Source organism: Bidens hawaiensis, unplaced genomic scaffold, assembly GCF_021521415.1.
Source record: "Bidens hawaiensis isolate Kalapana, Puna unplaced genomic scaffold, B.hawaiensis_p1.1 tig00019665_1, whole genome shotgun sequence".
NCBI lineage: Eukaryota > Viridiplantae > Streptophyta > Magnoliopsida > Asterales > Asteraceae > Bidens > Bidens hawaiensis.
In genome coordinates this window covers 168,862-187,801 of record NW_027492984.1, presented here as the reverse complement: position 1 = coordinate 187,801, position 18,940 = coordinate 168,862, and the positions used below count along the sequence as shown (strand labels likewise).

The 18,940-nt window shown below is 32.0% G+C and overlaps 1 pseudogene across 1 annotated transcript; it reads right to left on the bottom strand.

The window, feature by feature from the left end:
* Positions 1-4,238: 4,238 nt before the first annotated feature.
* LOC143558885 (UDP-glycosyltransferase 85A8-like) lies at positions 4,239-17,452 on the bottom strand (annotated as a pseudogene). Its single transcript, XR_013139825.1, has 3 exons — positions 16,945-17,452; positions 6,707-7,283; positions 4,239-4,590 (listed from the first exon to the last, which is right to left on the bottom strand). The product of XR_013139825.1 is annotated as a UDP-glycosyltransferase 85A8-like (transcript).
* Positions 17,453-18,940: the final 1,488 nt, after the last annotated feature.

Sequence of the window (18,940 nt, the reverse complement as noted above, 5' to 3'; positions counted from 1 at the left end):
ATGTGCATAGAGAATGGCTAGTGTATTGGAAAGATCTAGACAAACCCTTTTGTTTTTGTTATAAGTTGTAAAACAAAGGCATATGAAAGGTGGGTTGGAGAATGAAGGTTATGTGGATTGTAGGCATGCTACTTAAGCTCTTAAAGAACATGAAATTAGCTTTTAATATCTCAAGAATACAAATCAATGGTTTGAAATACGTCAAAGGTTGGAATCCTACGAAACAATTGACAAAGTAGCATATGAATAATTTAAAAAAGGAAGAGATTATTAGAAAGAAGTCATTTTATGATTATTGCTCTCATCAAATTTCTTTCTAAACATGGTTTAGCATATCGCGGATCAAATAAGAAGTTGTGTCAAAAAAGAAATGGAAACTTTTTGGGTTTGATTGAGACATTGAAAGAATTTGATTTGATTATTAAAAAGCATGTGTGATGTATCATGAGTAAAGAACTCCATGTGCATTATCATGGGTATAATATTCGAAAAGAGTTAATACAATTACTAACTAATCAAATTAAAGCATAGATCATCAAAAAGATAAAGCAAGCAAAGTATTGCTCCATAATACTTGATTGCACCCCGGATACACATTGCCAAGAACAAATGTCCATAATTGTTAGATATGTCAATTTTAAATCTAATTCTTATGATGTTGAGGAATCTTTTTTAGGATTTTTGGTTGTTGATGATACTATTGGTAAAGGACTATTTGAAATTACATCTAAGGAATTAGAGTCTCTTGTTCTTAATATTGATGATATGTGTGATCAAGGATATTTTAATGGAGCAAACATGAAGGGAAAGCATAGTAGAGTTCAAAGGAGATTCTCGAAAAAAAATCTTAGAGCTTCGTATAGTGCTTGTGGGTGTATATTCTTAATCTTGCATCGTGTAACATGGCTAATACTGTTACTAAGTCTAGAGAATATTTTGGAACAATACAACAGATTTATACTATCTTTGCGAATTCTATTTATAGGTGGCGGATTTTAAAAGAAAATGTTAAAGGATTGACTCGTAAGTCATTGTCTACCACTCATATGGGAAAGTCGTATAGATAGAATTAAGCCTATTAGAACCAAACGTGTAGATGTAAGAAAAACTTTGCAATAAGTTAGAGCCTCTGAAAAAGATCATAATATTCAAAGCGAAGCTAAATCACTAAAAAGGCATGAAGTTTGTGAATTTGAATTTTTGGTACAAACTGTCATTTGGTATGAAATTGATGCCGATTTCACGGCTTTACTCAAATGGATCAAGAACAATTGATCATTATCAAATAATCAAACCGAAAATACTCGGTAGACAAGCTTAAAGCTTACAAATTCTTTATTAAAAATAATCAACTAACTAAACAAAAGACTTAACAATCTTATTTATAAATAAAAATTAACATTTGGGCCGGGCCTTAATGGGCCGGATGCTCCTGCATCATACTCTCTATATTTGGAAAAGAAAACTCATCCTTCAGTTTTGTCTCTAGATCAAATCCACCTGGATCAAATGAAACACCCATCCGATTTTTATTTGGTGCCATCACGATTTTTATAGGACCATATGGCATGGAAACTGTATGATGTGGCTTTAGATAATATGTGGAACTAGGAAACATACCCATGTCATCCACTTGACTTGCATTGTTTTCCAATAGGATGTCATTCATGCATTTTAAATTCCTACTAAAAGTCAACTCATCATCTTCCATCTTTTTATCTTTGGACTTAATTTTTTCAATTACCAAACTTGCCAACTTCCAATGTGAGTTACCAAGATTGTCGGCCATAATTTTAGCAAAATTCAAATCACCATAATTATTAGCAATATCGCCAACAAACGAATATTTGTCGGTTACTAGATATTCAGTTTCCTTTTGAGTTTCGTTGTTAGCCGGAGATGTGGTTAAATCTCTTGCAATTTGAATGTGTGCCTCATCCGGCTTGACATAAGAATCAACCACAGCTGCAGATGGAGAGCTCTCTTCATCCGCCTGACCACTAACTACCACCGTAGGACTACCACCATCGATGCTATCAAGATTTACTGGATTTATTTAGCCACCATTAATCAACGCATCATCAACAAAGACTACCGTCTCTTCACCAAAAACCCGACTGAGAGCTTGTTCCACATATAAACATACATCTTCATAGAAATCAACTCCATATCCATCAAATCTCGGCTCTTCATCGGAACTCGGTTCGTCATCAAACCTCGGCATATCTTCAAATATACACTCTTGATATATTGGCTCGTCGAACCGAAGGTGGGGATGGTTGAAAGGATGCTCCTCTTCCTCGTTCACATCGTCCCATACGATAGTTCCCGATTCAGTTTCTTTAACGCGCATCTCCCGTTGTAACTCAAGATCTCGGACTCGTTGGCGAAGCTGTTTGATCTCTTGTTTTATTTCAAGATCTCGGACTCGTTTCCGGAGTCGTTTAATCTCTTCAAGATCGTGGACTCGTTGTCGGAGTTGTTTGATCTTTTCAAGATCCCGTGGGTCGGGACAGACTCCATCGCTGCCTCGGGCGGCGAATCTGCGAGTAGGCAGTCGATCTTCTCCACGGGCATGTGAAGCACCAATGTTCTCGTCGATGCCTCGGTCGGCGACTCTTCGAACAAGAAAACACCCGTCTTCACGTAGAGCCATTTGAACAACCAAAGCTTTGATACCAAATGATGCCGATTTCACGGCTTTACTCAAATGGATCAAGAGCAATTGATCATTATCAAATAACCCAAACCGAAAATACTCAGTAGACAAGCTTAAAGCTTACAAATTCTTTATTAAAAATAATCAACTAACTAAACAAAAGACTTAACAATCTTATTTATAAATAAAAATAAACATTTGGGCCGGGCCTTAATGGGCCGGATGCTCCTGCATCAGAAATATTATCGAGCGTGAATGTAGTGAGCAAAAGGTTGCAATCAAATGATGTGGTTCTTGATTTGTTGTTCATGAAGTTGACAAATTTATTAGATACTTCAAGAATTTTAGAGAAGTGGGGTTCTCTAAGGGGGCTGATGAAGCTCCAAAAATTACCAATAAAATGGGTGTTGAGGGATTTCCTCAACAGCGTGTGATACATAGCAAAAAACAATTTAATAAGACTTCAAGTGTAGAAGAAGTTAAATTTTCATCCATTGAGGAGTTTAAAGTCAATTACTTTTATGCATTGTTGATCAAGCTATTGTTTCTCTTGAAACAAGATTCGATTAATATCAAAAATTCGAAAAAATATATATTTTGTTTTCTATTTCCTAAAACGTTGAAGACACTTGATGAAAAAGATCTTAACTCTTGTTATCGTCTTCAGTATGCATTGAAATTTAAGGAAGAATTGGACTTTGATGCAAATGAACTTTATTTGAAGTTGAAGTTGATTGAGACATTCTTACTGAGTCACATTGTAAGCCCTTTTGATGCTTTAAACAATATCAAGCGGCTCGGTCATTTTCCTAATGCTATAAATGCATATAAAATGCTTTTGACAATTCCGGTAACGATGGTATTGGCAGAAAGAAGCTTTTTCGAAATTGTTGAAGTCTTATTTATGATCGACAATGTCCAAAGAAAAGCTTAATGGATTGATGATGAAATCTATTGAAAACAAAAATTAGAAGGTATGGACTATAAAGACTAGATCATTTTGATACACTACTTTTGTTTCGTTTATCATATAACAATTGTATTCGTATTGTTTCTATTTGATTTATAATCGACAAGTTTATATTATGAGGAGGCCCAATTTTTTTCGTACGAGACCTAATTTATTATTATTATTATTTATCATTCTCGATGAATGGCCTGTTAATGATTGAACATCAGCAAATATAAGCAATATGTAATGAACTTTGAGTATATACGTCTTATTACGTTGTTACTTGATCCGTTAGCTAACTAAAACACGTCTAGGAGGAAATCCCAACAAAGATGTTGATCGAGTCAACATCTTATCAAACTTACATCAATCATCATTCACAACCCATTTATTTTCGGAATATGTTGGAAACTTTCATTTCTGTGGACTCTTTTATTCTTGACTTAATTTTAAGCATAACATCCCTATTGAAACAAAAAATTTCTACAATATTATCTGGTAGAGATTCTGAATAGTCTGTTATTATTGAATAAAAGTTATTAGTAAAAAAGAAAAAACAAACAACCTATAACCACACAACGACTATTGCCAATACTTTTTAGACATCGTCTGCGACAAAGCATAAGTTTCACTTTTTTAAGAGAAAATCACTAACTAATTTTTTTAAGTTGCGATAAGACGATCCACCAATAGCTACCGCGTCTTCGGCTTTTTTCTTCAACTCCAAAGCCTTGTTTTTCATCATCATCCCTTTCTTCCCATCCAACATGTCCCTCACTTGAGCTTCTACCTCTTCTCTCTTCACATCAGTATCGATTTCCATTCCAATGCCCCATTTTACACAACAATACCAACAATTTGTTTGTTGTTCCGCGAAAAACGGCCAACAGATCATCGGAACACCGCTACTAATACTTTCGATAGTGGAGTTCCATCCATTATGAGTCAAGAACACCCCTATTGCCGGATGCTTTATAACCTACATCGTAGGTTACACATATGTAAAAAGTCGACTCGGTGCGTAAAAAAATTTTGTAATTTTTCTGCGTACATGTAACTTACATATATTACGTATATGTAAAAAAAATTCGACTTGTAGGTAACCTCGTCGGTGTAGTGCACATGTGTAATATTGCGCATATTTGATGCAAACTATTGTATATATGCAATATAAGACTAGTACGCACATCGAATACACATTAGTACGTATGTGTAATGCAACATTAACGTACATGTGACATCAACTTTTATTTTATTATTATTATTTTTTTCATATAATACAACACTACTTCACATATACAATACACAAATAATGAATATATGCAATTAAACATTATTAAACTTAAAAATATATAGTAATACACATGTGTAACACAACGGTATCGCACAGTAATACGTACGTGCATTATAGCGATTTTTTTTTTAATTTTTTTTATTTTTTTCGAGCAAAGGGTAAGAAAATAAAAGAATAATGACAAAAACAGAAATTTAAAAATATTTTTTTTATTTTTAATTAAAAATAATCTTTAAGAGTTTATTAAGTTTTCTCTTGATCCTCTCCCTATACATACTACATATAATTTATGAAAGGAGGGCAAATTAAGACATCTTGGTTTTAAGGGATTTACAATCTACATAAAACATGTACCACAAATAAGGCATGTTGAAGAAGGACAAAATGGTGTTTCAAATATAAAATCTCATATGAATTTTTAATTCTTTGAAAATATTTATAATTTTGCACTCTCAACTCTATTAGACTCTTGTTAAATTAAATAATATTTGGCAAGTTTGGTCCTTCATCTTTCACTATATATTATTTTATTATTTTAATTTTAAACAAACTTACCCCAACGATTTTTAAACGACCATAAATTTTTCATATGTTAATATATTTTTTTTAAAGTTACACCATAAAAACGAGAATTTTATTCTCCTTAATTTGAGTATGATGTTTTAGTTTTTTTCAATTAAAAAAATAAAATGGCGCGTACGGTTGTTCACAACTCGGTTTTAACGATTTTTAAGTTAAACATGTGAGACAAACCGTTAGTTACGATTTTTTGTTGACGAAAATCGAAACTAAACCGTTATAAATTGAAACCGAAAATTAAAGTTAAAACAAACCGTGAAACCTAACCGATGGCTGGTTTAAACGATTTTAAAGTTTTAAACCAAACCATGAACACACATAATTGCTACGTGATTACCAGAGTTTATATTCAAACATCGCATCACGGGGGCTCCCGTCTAGTGTGTGTGTCTATATATATATATATATATATATATATATATATATATATATATATATAGTTTTTTAATTATTATTTGTGTAGTTGATTGTAGGAAACATGCATTTGACCATTTGTTTCTTAGTTTATTGCATGCCAGAAAAAGTATGAATCAAGGAGTATTTTTATTACAATATTTTTAGATATTTCAAACCTCACCAACTTTTACTATAGAGAAGCGAATTCCGAGTTGAATTTTGTTTTGGTTTTTTCCACATCTCTTACAATGTCTAATTAACACATAATTTGTTGTTTTTTTTTTGTTTAATAACCTGTGCTCGTTAAATTAGACAACTCTACTTGCAATAAAGATTTTCTCAAATTACCACACAAAACAATGTACTTAGATGTGTTTAAAATTAACGAAAATAAGTCTCCGACAATCAGTAGTGTGATTGATCTACGTTATCGAGGATATTTACAATCTCCTCCCATAACCAACTAAGAGTTCATTTGTCTTGTAAGTTATAAACCTGACTAGGATACTGAAATATTCTCTATTTACAGCATGAATAAGGTCCGGCATCGACTATTCGGTAGGTAATTATGTGTTAATAAGATATTGAACAAAAAATAAATAAACAAATTTCAACTATTCACTTTCGTCTTAAAAAATTTGGTGAGTTCGCCACCCACTCCTGCAAGCTCTGTGGTTTTAAATGTACAATTTTGAAAATCACAAGTGCTATGTGGTTTTATGAACCAAGTAATGCAAAAAGTGTGACCCCGTGTTGTATGTCTTGTTCAACATAATCCAAAACTTTTTTTGTTTGTATATTTTTCTAATGTAATTAAAGTACATACCTCTTCTTGAGGGCACCAGCTAGTAACCATGCCTCTTCCTCTAGTCTCCTCTACAAACTCTGGTGGCATCATGGCCTTATCGCCTCCAACAATATCCGGCCTGGTTATCCACAAGAAATCCTTCTTGCTATTAGCAAGTCCCCACCCAAATTCAATTAGTTGCTCTTTTGTCAAAATTGTAATGCTTCCGAAGTTCACATAAACAACCGAGCCAGTGTCTTTTGTGTCAAGCCAATTGATGCAACTTGTATCTTCCTTCCAAAGGTTGGACCCAATGTTTTCAAGACTGTCATCGTGAACATATTGTTGCATCATGTGTAGTGGACCTATGGTGAAAATGTTTGGGTTCATGGCAAGTAATGGTTTAACACTATCTTGTTCTAGCGCGTCAAATGTGTTGAGAATGACGGCTAACCCTCGAGGGATTGCTTCAGCTTCCGTAATCAGATAGTTGAGCATGACGTCATTAATGTCTGTGGTTCAAATGAACTAGGAAAATCCTTTAATCGAATGTTTTTCATTTCAGGAATCCAATCCAAGCTTGTCTCTAAATACCCATTTGTCACATCACTCAAATCTATAACAGGTAATCAAATAATATTAAAGATTAATATTAGAACAAACAAGAAAATCAATTTACAACAAAATTTAATACTTGTTTTTAATCAAATCTTAAAATAATAACAATAAAAATTATCAATGTTACTCTAACTAACTATGTTATAAAATATTCGTTAAGGTGGTGTTTGGTATGCTTTTAATTATTCCATTAAAAGGTTACATTCTGGTCAAAGGTAAAGTGTGGTTGGTTCACTAAAAGACACCTCTTAATAGTTGATACAGTTTTTTAACGATTAAGTTTCAGAGGCCTGCTGAATGATTCATAGGCTATCTCTTAGTCAGCCAAACCTCTTAATAGTTCAGCACATAGTAACCAGCCAACCTTTAAAACTTGTTAAAAAGTTTATCAAACTAAACCATCAACAAGTGTACGTCTTTGGGACCCATTAGCGAACCTATTATATGGGGAGGGGGGACGGCTGACCATGTGATAAAATTCTGTTAGTAGTATATATTTCTTAAAATTCCGGCCTACTCCTGCGATATTTTAACGACTCATGTGGAATTTCGAGAACGATAGCACGACATCTGTGGAATTTCAAGAATGACCCCCATAAAATTTTGAGGCCAACCCTAATAAAAATAAATTTACGTATTTAAAATTTTAAAAATATAATTGTATGTAAATAATTTACCCAATTACATTTGAGTTTAACATAAAAAAATTTAATACAAATTTAAACCATATCGTCCAATCCATCTATACCTAATTTTTAAGCCCAAGTCTCAAACTCCCATTCTAATCTACATTTAACCTAATTAAAAAAAAGTTATGATGACGCGAGGAATACGGTGAATGAGTTAGACTAAAACATTTAATCATAAAATAAATGTTTCGGATGTCTATATATATTGTTTTGCTTGGCAACTTTGGTTTATCGTTTATTGAAGTTAGCTCTCATATTACCCGTCGTAAATCGCAAGCGTTGAAAAATACTTTTCGGTGATTTAGTAAATGAAGTCCTCTTTGCGTAATTGGCTAAGTAATGAGAATTGAAATGATAGTTGTATTAGACTTGATTATGAATGTTAAAATCCGTATAGAAAAAACTTTAAATATATTTTATTTTTATTATCCGTTTCTAATGAAGTTTCATATATTTTTTATGGTTATATTTGATATTCTTTATCCCAGCTCAATTTGACACAAGCGGAACGGTCGAACCGAGAAAACAAAAATAATATGCTGATTATCCAAACAAAAAAAACAGATGTGGATCAAAAATAAATTTATATAACGATAGTCAATTAGGTATCGATAAAAAAATTGTCGATAACTGTAAAAAAATTATTTCTGAATAGGTCTTGAGACAAAGAGATCATTGATATCTTTGAAAAACAGAAAGTCAAGCAGATCTAAAAGATCACATTTTTAATAGCAGGTAGGTGGTCATACAAATCCTTTTCATGCTATTGACACACATATCAAAAATTGGATATATATAAATAATCATTGAAGGTTGATGAAATCAAATTATATCAAAACCTACTTATTATAATTAAATATCACAACTTATATATTTCATAAACTAGGTTAAATACCCGTGTATACACGGGTTGAGTAAACTATATTAACAAAAGAACAAAACAATATGAAATACTTATACTAATTTGGTATTAGAGGAATGAATATGAATATAAATATGAATATGAATATGTATTATAACGTTTAATAAAATAAAATTTTCACAAAAATAAAAAAAGAAAAAGAAAATTAGATGGTAAATTTTCAGTAATCTCTATTAATTTCTTCATATACAACATTTTTATTTACCCTCTTTATCGAATATTAGAAGATTGACTTCATCCATCTCTAGTTTTAATCTATAAAATGCGACAATAAATCTCAAAAAACAGTCCTTAATGTTTAAAATTTATTTAATCAAAATTTTCTTACTAATAACACACTATTATTATTAAAAACATAAATTACTTAGTACTAATATTAATTTGCTATATGGATTTATATTGTAAAAAAAATTAATACAAGTAATACAAATACTTAAATAAACAATACATAAAGTTTAAAATAAATATATTATATTATAAAGCAATATAAATTGAAAAAGTTTAAAACAAAGATAAGCAACACATCAAATACTAAGAGTTAAAATAATGTTAATCTACAAAAACTAAAAAGGTACTTTAAAACATAAAAAACATTATCTTAAATACAAAAAAAAAAGATTCATTTTTCCAAAGCAACAAAACATTCCAAACAACATGAAACCATTATAGATTTTGGATAGTAGTGACTGTCAAATGTTTTAGCTTCACATTTTCAAAGCAACACAGCATCCCAAACAAACATTAAACCATTATATGTTTTTGATAGTAGCGGCTATCAGATATTTTGGTCACATTCACATGAATTTTTCCTGAAACCATTTATCTAGATTTGATGCACGTGAGCATGTAGCATCGCATGGCCGATAATGAAAATTACCGTTGTTGGATGGTTGTCCAAAACTTATAACATTTAAACATTTGTTTTTATGTGAAATAAACCAATTTTAATAAAAAAAACATAAGTTGGTAATATTATATAAAAATTAGTTTCTAAACAGCATGTTATTATTATTATTTTTTTGAAATATAGTAGAAGTTATAATTATATTCAGAAAAAGACTATTATCTTGTATACGTCATTAAATCGTAAAAAACAAAGGAATGTTATATTAAAATTTTAAAACAAATATTGTAAAAGGACTTTATTAAGAAACAATTCTTTTTGGTAAAATTAAATATTAAAAAAAAATCATGTTAGTAAACTTAGAAGCAAAAGTGTTAAAAACCATGAAAATTAATATTAGTTTTTTATTTATAATACTTGTTATAACAAAGATAGTTTAAGAAAACAATAATAATTTTTAATTTCGAATTAAGAACGTTCAAACAGAAGAAAACAAATTCAAAAAAAAAGAAAAACAAATTTTCAAGAGAAGACATTAATTATAATATTTTAAGCTAAACTTGTCAAGTTTTTATTGCTTTGAAAAACAATTAAGATGGTTAAATAATGTTTTGCCAAATAACACAAAGATGAACCAAATAGATGTCACTTGGTACAACATTTTTGTTTATTATAATAGTAGATGGTGGTGGATTGTTGTTGTTTCGTGAAACATAATGAAGCAACCACTAATATTTTCAATCTAAACTTACTATTAAAGGCATTAAAGAATCTAAACATACACAATAATGTATGCTCGTTTTACGCGCCATTTCAAAAACTGGATTAATTAATAAGGAGTAACCAATCAATCCATCCTAGTTTTTTTCTTCTGTTCTTTTTCTTTTTTTGAAAAATATCGTTTAAAAAACTAAGTTTTTACACCTTAGACTGTTTGTTGTGGCACTTCATCGGCTGCACGAGCCAGCGGAGCGAGCCTCCTGGATGGCGAACACCACACTGAGATGGCTCGAGCGGTGGCGTGAGCGGCGGTTGTGCGAGCAGGCGATAGCCGGCTAGTGGCTGCTAAAGAGAGGGTATGTGGCGCAAACAGCTAGCGGACCACAACAGACTGTGGCGAATGGTATCGCGAGCGAACTATGAATGAAGAGTTAGATCCAGTCAGCATCACGTGACGTAATATGATAGGATGAATTTGGGGAGGCTAAAACCACAAAACATAGCCTTAGACTATATGCCTATATGGTGTGCATGTCATCTTGCTTCTCACTTTACAGTGACACATCAACACTATATCATACCCCACTTCACTTCACTTTTTATACAAAAACAAGGAAATAATCACCAATTCATCATTTTTCTATATTTTTAAAAAGAATAATAGTATCTATATAACTTAAATTAAGTTAATGCAACAAAATTAAGAATAATTTTTAACGGACCTTCATTTAAATTGATATAACTAAATAAAAACAAAATTACATTCATTTTATTATATACTAGATTTTATCCCCCGTATTACGGGGGTTGTTTTACATTATTCATTTTCAATATTTATATATGTATATTTGGATTTTAATTTTATTTGTTATAAGAAAGTTAATAATTAATATACTTGAGGTTTGATGATGAAATGGTTTCACAAATAAATGATATGCTATAATCCGGTTTAAAAGCTATCTGGGTTTGGTGATACCCATTACCCATTTATTTTCTTTATTATAAAATTGTTTATTAATTATAAATAATATTTTTTTAAATAAAATAGGATATTAATTTTTCGTATATCTCTATTTTATAAGATTTTCATATCAAATATTTGATGAGATTAATTTTTAATATAATGAGATTTTATAACTCATTTAAGAACTATGTAGGTTTGGTGAGACCTTTACCCATGAATTCGAATCAAATGCGTGATAAACCTTCATTTACAAATAAAGCAATCTGATGGCTTGAGAGAATGGTTGTTTTACATTTTTCGTTTTTTAATATTTACTTTTTGGATTTTTTTTATTATAAGAAAGTTAATAATATACTTAGGATTTGATGATGAAAGGGTTTCATAAAAAAATGACATGTTATAACCCGTTTAAAAGCTATCTAGATTTGGTGACCCATGACCCGCTTATGTTTTTTACTATAAAATTGTTTATTAATTATAAATAATATCTATTTCTTTTTAAATTGGATATTAAATTTTAGTGTATCCTTATTTTATAGGATTTTCCTATCAAATAATTGGTAGGATTAATTTTTAATTTAATTAGATGTTATAACCCGTTTAAGAGCTATTTGGTGTTGGTAATACCCATACCCATGAATTTTGGTTAAATCAATGAGAAGACTCCATTTAAAAATCAAGCAATTTGGTGGCTTCTATAAAAGGGGGGAGCGACCACATTGCGACACGTAGGATTTTAGGATTTCAATTATATATATTATAGATAATTGAAACTAAAACTAAAAATTAGATAAAAATAAAAATAAATACTAATATACCTAATTTCCCAAACACCCACTTTCCCTAAAACTCTTTCTCCATCTCTCTTCTCTGTGTTCATCTTATTTGACATTCTTTGTAAGTTGTAACAATGTTTTGAGTCCTTAGCAAATTTTCTTAAAAGTAAAAAAAGTCTAGCCGTTTATATTATCATCATCATCGTACTCAGTATATCCCATCAATAGCAAAGCTATGATAGGGTCTGAGTAGGGTAAGATGTAGACAACTTTACCTCTACCCTGTAGGCACAACCGGCTGATGGGTAAGTATAGTCAAGCCTATGCTTTAGGCCTCCACTAATTCAGGGCCTCTTAATCTTAAAACTCATTTTGGTTTATATAATTGTAAATTAGGCTGGATTATATATTTGTAAATTTACTAAATTGGGCTGACTTATAAGAAAAGTGAAGCTTTAGTGGAATCTGCTTATGCAAATTAATAATTAATTTCTTTTTCATATATATATTTTTAGGGGCTTTTGTTACTTTGCAATAACATGTGATTTGTGTTAAATAGAAATACTTTGTAACAATTATTGATTTGTTTATGCCTCTGTGATATCGTAGAAGTAAGTTAGCCAACTAATGTAAAACGATTGATTTTAAACCCGGGCAAAAGAGGAGTGTTCATAAAATGACTTTTGGAAAATGCCTTAATTTTTTAGTTAGCTTTAGGCCTCTAACACGGTTAAGCCGGCTCTGTCCGTAGGAATAGAGAGGCTGCTTCATGTGAGACCCCCGGCTCGATAGTAGTTTTGTATCAAGCCTTGGACATAAGACGCATAACAATCAACCATCGGCACACCGGTCGATTGGTGCATGTACCCTTGTCTTTTGGCTATCAATGCCACCGCATGATACCTGATTAGCCGTTTATATTATATTTGCAAATTAATGTTTTTGGTTTGCAAAATTGTCAAACATATCAGCATGTTCATAGGTGATTTCTCCGACAAAAAATCATCGCCGGTGGCACCGATATGAGCAGGATGATGTTCACCGCCGCCCACGTACACTTTCCATCGGTAAATCGAGAACCACACCAGAAAGTATTATAAGGGTTGAATTTATATATATAACCTCTATTTCATATCTTAACCACCTATCATCACGTTAAAATGAGAATGACATCAATCATAAATTAAATTAAACATAAAATTTGTTGATTGAAATTTCTCTACAATTTTATTCTATTTTAACCTATAATCCTTTATATCGAAATAGTTGCTAAATAGGCAAGAAATTGCGATAGAGAGCAATCTGTCATCTATTAGGTTTTAATAATCCTTTTCTTTCTTGTATCTGGAAAATATATTTAATAAAATTTATTGTGAAAGTATTTAATATTTGCTATATAAGAAGTTAATAATTCGCGTGTGCTAATTAGCTTTAGCTCAATTGGTATTGGAGAGGTTGTGAAGATTTGAGCTTGAGACTGTCATATTTCAAGTTTGAATTTAATCTCAATCAAGTTTTACTGTCGTGGGTCTTCAAGCGTTAGGTTTTCCCTGGAATGGGAGATGGTGAACTTGGGATACCCAACTCCGTCTATGATCGCAGGATATAGGATCGCCTTTTGTCATTTGGTTATCCATTTAGCCGAATATTTGTTCGTTAATCGTTAAAAAAATAATAATAATAATTCTCTCACAATACTCAAATCATTGCTTTTTTATATCGACTCGCATGGTCGCGCTTCTCAATCATTGTTCTGTGTTTTTTAATTAATTTGATATCTTTTTCAACTGAATTTAAGAATTATACTATCTATTAAGAAAGAAGCATTGCTACAGTAATAAGGAAATTTTAGTAATTTCAATAGTTTTTTTTACAATAGATATTTTCCGTTGAGTGGAAATCAGGCGAAGATATTGAGAGAAAAAAGTGGTACGTGTGACGTGTGCTTCTGCTACTTTCTTTATTGGATTTATATAATAATATTATTACATGGATGTTGGTAAGGGACTAACGTTTTGGAGTTTTGCAGGTTATTCACACTATCATCTATTATCTATCTAATATATATAAATTACAAGTTTTGTGACGCTAAGCCGTTATTGGGTCATTTGGTGGCACCTTACTTGTTTTTTTGTTTTTTTATTTCCTTTTTGGTACCGTAATGAACATAAGGGAAGCTGGCCGAATGATAATAATGCTTTTTTCTTTTGTTTGTTTTAATTCCGATATCATAACGAACATGACGAAAACCAATCTAATTCGCATAGACTCAACGTCTCAACGTCCGAGACCGACAACGCTTGGTTTTACCAACATTCGAGTTTACTGGCGGACACCACCCCTCTGTTCCACTCAATTTTTGTGTATTTCCCCCCCTTTTTTAGCTCTGACACAGTAACGAACGTTGCCGAAACCGACTTAATTCGTGTCCAGTTACCGCCTCAACGCCTGCGACTGACAACGCTCGGATTAACTGACCAAACAGATTCGTTTTAAATAATTTATTTTGTTATACGTTATTTTGACGAATATATATTTTTTGGACGCTAATGTTTTACTAATGGTGTCTATATTGTAAAGAACGTAAAATATACAAACTGAATTCGCGTCAACTCACCGACGTAACGTTTAGGTTTTACCAACAGCTAGGTTTCAACGTTGAGGTTTTACCAATTGCCCCGGCGCAACGCGCCGGGTGAAAATCTAGTTAGAATTAACAAGGCAATTGTTTTGAAGGGATGAAACTTTTTTTTTTTGAAGCGATGAGAATAATACCAATTTTGAAAATACTTATTTTATTCTCGATCGTTAAATCATATTTTCTGCTAAATCTAATGCTCAATCAAGTTCTCGATTATAATTGTGTGTTAGGGTATCAGGTATACTGGTTATCCCAAGCACATTGTTTACTATTTTGATTTTTATATGTTTTTATTACATAAGGACACTAGAAATTAGATTATTTTATATAATCTTATATATAAGAAAACCAAAATTTTATTGGGTAAGTAGATAACTCATTACCCAAAAATAAAAGAAAAAGGTAAAACCGCTACAAGAGAGTCTGTATGCACAGGGTTCGGAGATTGCCAATTCATACCATTAGGTTGGGTTCAATTTAATATCATGCACATAGTAATTTTTAACACTAATATTTTACTCTCTTATACCCAAAACCCAGTCTAATTATTCGTCCGGTATGTGTTAAGGGTTCGAGTTTAGCCATAGCATTTGGGTTCAATTGCAATCCTTGTAATAACCGGTTGATGATAATGAGTTATGGACGTAATTTAGAATGTGATACCAGTTATATATTTGTTTTCATGTGTACCTTTGAAAACTTTAGTGAATTTCTAAGGATTTATGATTGGAAAATTTGTCCCCCCTCCTAGCTAGTATCAATCCGACTTTAGTGAGAGAGATGGCCCTTTATGTTGGTACCACTTATATTGGCCGGCTCTTTCCCTTCATCGCTGGCTGGCGAAAGTGTAAATGACTTTGTTAACTATTAACGGCTGACTAAAAGGCTGAACCGAGCTCAGCCTACATGAACTCGAGTCTAAAAATAAACTAATTTAACATTATTTATATTTGTTTGATATTTCATATTGTTTTCTTTATATGATATTAATATATATTATGTTAAATGCAAAAATAATAATATAAATATATTAGAAAATAACACTAATTCTTATAAAAAATTTAATATAATAGTTAAACCGTTCTTGATCTTTAAAAACTATTCATAAGTCAGGATCTAGTTCTCATATGTTAAACGATCCTAGCTCAAACTTACTCAAAGTCACCTCAGTTCATTTACATCCTTCTCGTAACACTCCTCTCACAGTACTTGAGAAAGCTAGACCCCAGCAAAGGATTTCCACTTCATGGGCGCATTCCTCAAACGTGGCCCCACCTAGGAGCCGCTCAATGTCATTTGACGGCCACTTGCATAGTCCAGTCGGAAATGATGTTCTTACGTTATCAACTAATAATTTAGATATTTTTAAACTTCTTTCGTTTGTCGTTATTAAAGTTGCACATATGTTATTTATTTTTTATTTCTACATATTGGATTTAATCAAAAATAGGTATATATAACGAAAGTATGGGTATCGCCGCATGGATCTAAAGTATATCTGACTACTTTATGACTGATAACACAACTGTTTTCTTCAGAAATCTGTCCTTAAACCTACATAGTAAATCTCTCATTTATTGTAGCAACTGAATTTAAAAGAAACTAAAAGTAAAAGTAAATTTAAAAATAAAATAAAATAAAATCCGAGTGATATATTCAACGGAAAACTCCTACAAATTTATTGAAAAATACACGTAATAGATTCTGACAACAATGATATTTTTTCACAATTCGGTAACTAAGGTTTAACTTTGACATGTGCTGTGGGCATTAACCAATTAAAATGTCACATCACCACCTCTAAACGATAAACATCATTAGATCCAAAGAGGTGGGGTGCCAAACAACACAGTGAAGTGACCGGCGTTGGAGATTTGGTGTGGTTCTAACCAACTGAACAATTTGTTTGCAATTTTTGTAAAAAAAATGTTAGAACATAATTTATGTTTTTAGTTGAATCATTATATCTATTTGAGAGTTTATTTAGTGAATGTCTCCTCTCCACACTTAAATGACAGTGATGCGACTATACTTTTTGTTGGTAAAGCCATTCCCCTAAATATGGTCTAATTACGACAAAACAAAACAGTAACATTTTTTTACCTTTGAGGGGAACGTACTTCCTCTGAACAAGATCACGATAGTAAGTGTAAGCCAACCCCCCACACCCACTTGGAGTCCAGAACAAAACTTCCGGCAGCCTGAACCTCTCGGCCGCTTCAAGCGTAAAGCTCATGCACCCATCCGAAATAATACAACTCACCGGTGGCCCATCTGAATCATTAAGCCTAGTGATCAGCTCACAAAACGGTTCCAAACTATGCTTAGGAACCGATTCACATAAGGCAGGAATCGACTGGGTGGCTTCCGCATCTGAAGGCGGAAGCACGTCGGTTATGGAGTAGAAATGGAAGCCGGGCAGGCCGTCGAGGGAGGACGGGCCCCGGGTTCGAAGCAAGCGTTTGTGGTTGTAGTGGTTATTGACAAAAGAGATGTGGAAGCCTTTAAAGTGGAGGAGTTTGGCTAGTTTCATAATGGGGTTGATGTGGCCTTGGGCTGGGTAGGGGATGCATATGGCATGTGGTTTTTCTATTTCTACTATGGAACCCATTTGATGCAAATATGCTGCTTGTGTTTTTAGGGTTATAATGGTGTTGAAGAAGGATATAGGTTGGCTGTATATATAGAGGGAAGATGGGAGTTTTGTATATTATTATATACATATATTATTATATTTTAGTACATCTTCTATTTTAAACACTTGCGTTTATTGCCCGGTGATCGATAATGATGGCTTTTGATAATTGTAAAATATACATATTGCAGGTAAGAAAACATGTAAAATAAATATAAAATTGTAAAAATATATCTTGCGTTTCTCTTGCTTTCAAGGGGCCTTTCTACTGCCCTTGTATCCACCCCTTTCGTATCCACCCCCTTCATACATGACAATAATTTCTACCCCACATGGGATCTGATTAAATTCGACGGTAAACGTAATTATCAAAATTAAAAACCTGCATATATTTAGTGGCGGAGGAGGTACAACTTGGTCATCGGGTTCGTCTTAATTTATTCTTTTCTCGGTTTTATATATAGTCTATAATATCAAAATAACGAGTGAACTTATTTTTTTTTCAACGAACAAAACTAGTATCATTTTTTAAAACTATTCGAACCGGATGATTATGAAGAATTAGTTAAAAATATTTTTAGCACTTCATTTTTTATAAAATATATAAAGCTTTGATAAAATAAAAAAAATTACTAAACAAACATTATAAATAGCCAGCAAAACAATAAATTATAAAAGAACCAAAAGTTATTTACAACATGGGGCAATAAGTCTAACCCAATTAACATACTTACACAGTTACATCTAATACCTAAAAAAACATTTAATGAAAATAAAAACAATGAAACCGATGATCGATCAATTACCTGATCATCGGACTTCAACAATCAACCCGATCCGTCGATCCAGTGGCTCCAGCCCTAGCGATGCATTAACCTTCAAGTCTTCAATCCAGATCTAATTGCGAGTGATCGTTACTACACGACTTGGCTTCCGACTTCAACCGACAACCTGCATGATTTTACTCGTCCATCAATCTTTCTTTGATTTTGAGTTCAAATAATCAAATCCAATATGAATAAAAAAAAAAAACGTTAGTTTTTGTTTGATGACTGACGATTATATGAATGATGCTTAATTTGTTATATTGAAAATGTGTTTTTTTTAAGTCGCGGTTGAATAATGTAAAGAATCATTTTCAAAAAATAAAAACATGTAGGGAACAATTATAATATGCAATGTCTTTTTGATTTAAAATGACTTTATATTGTATTCAATGGATCTACAATACCATCAATAATGATCTTCTTGCCTGTGTTCTTGCTCCTCAATTGTAACACCCGTAAATTCATGGGAGACGGAATCATTTGTAAAACCTGACCATTACTGTCTACGTGTTTTGAAGGGTTAAACGAGATTTTATCAAATATGACGGAATGTGATTTTAAATGCAATGCAGATGTTTTAATTGACTTAAGGGGGCCCGGTTGTAATTAAACGAAAGATTATTAGTTAAACTTTAGG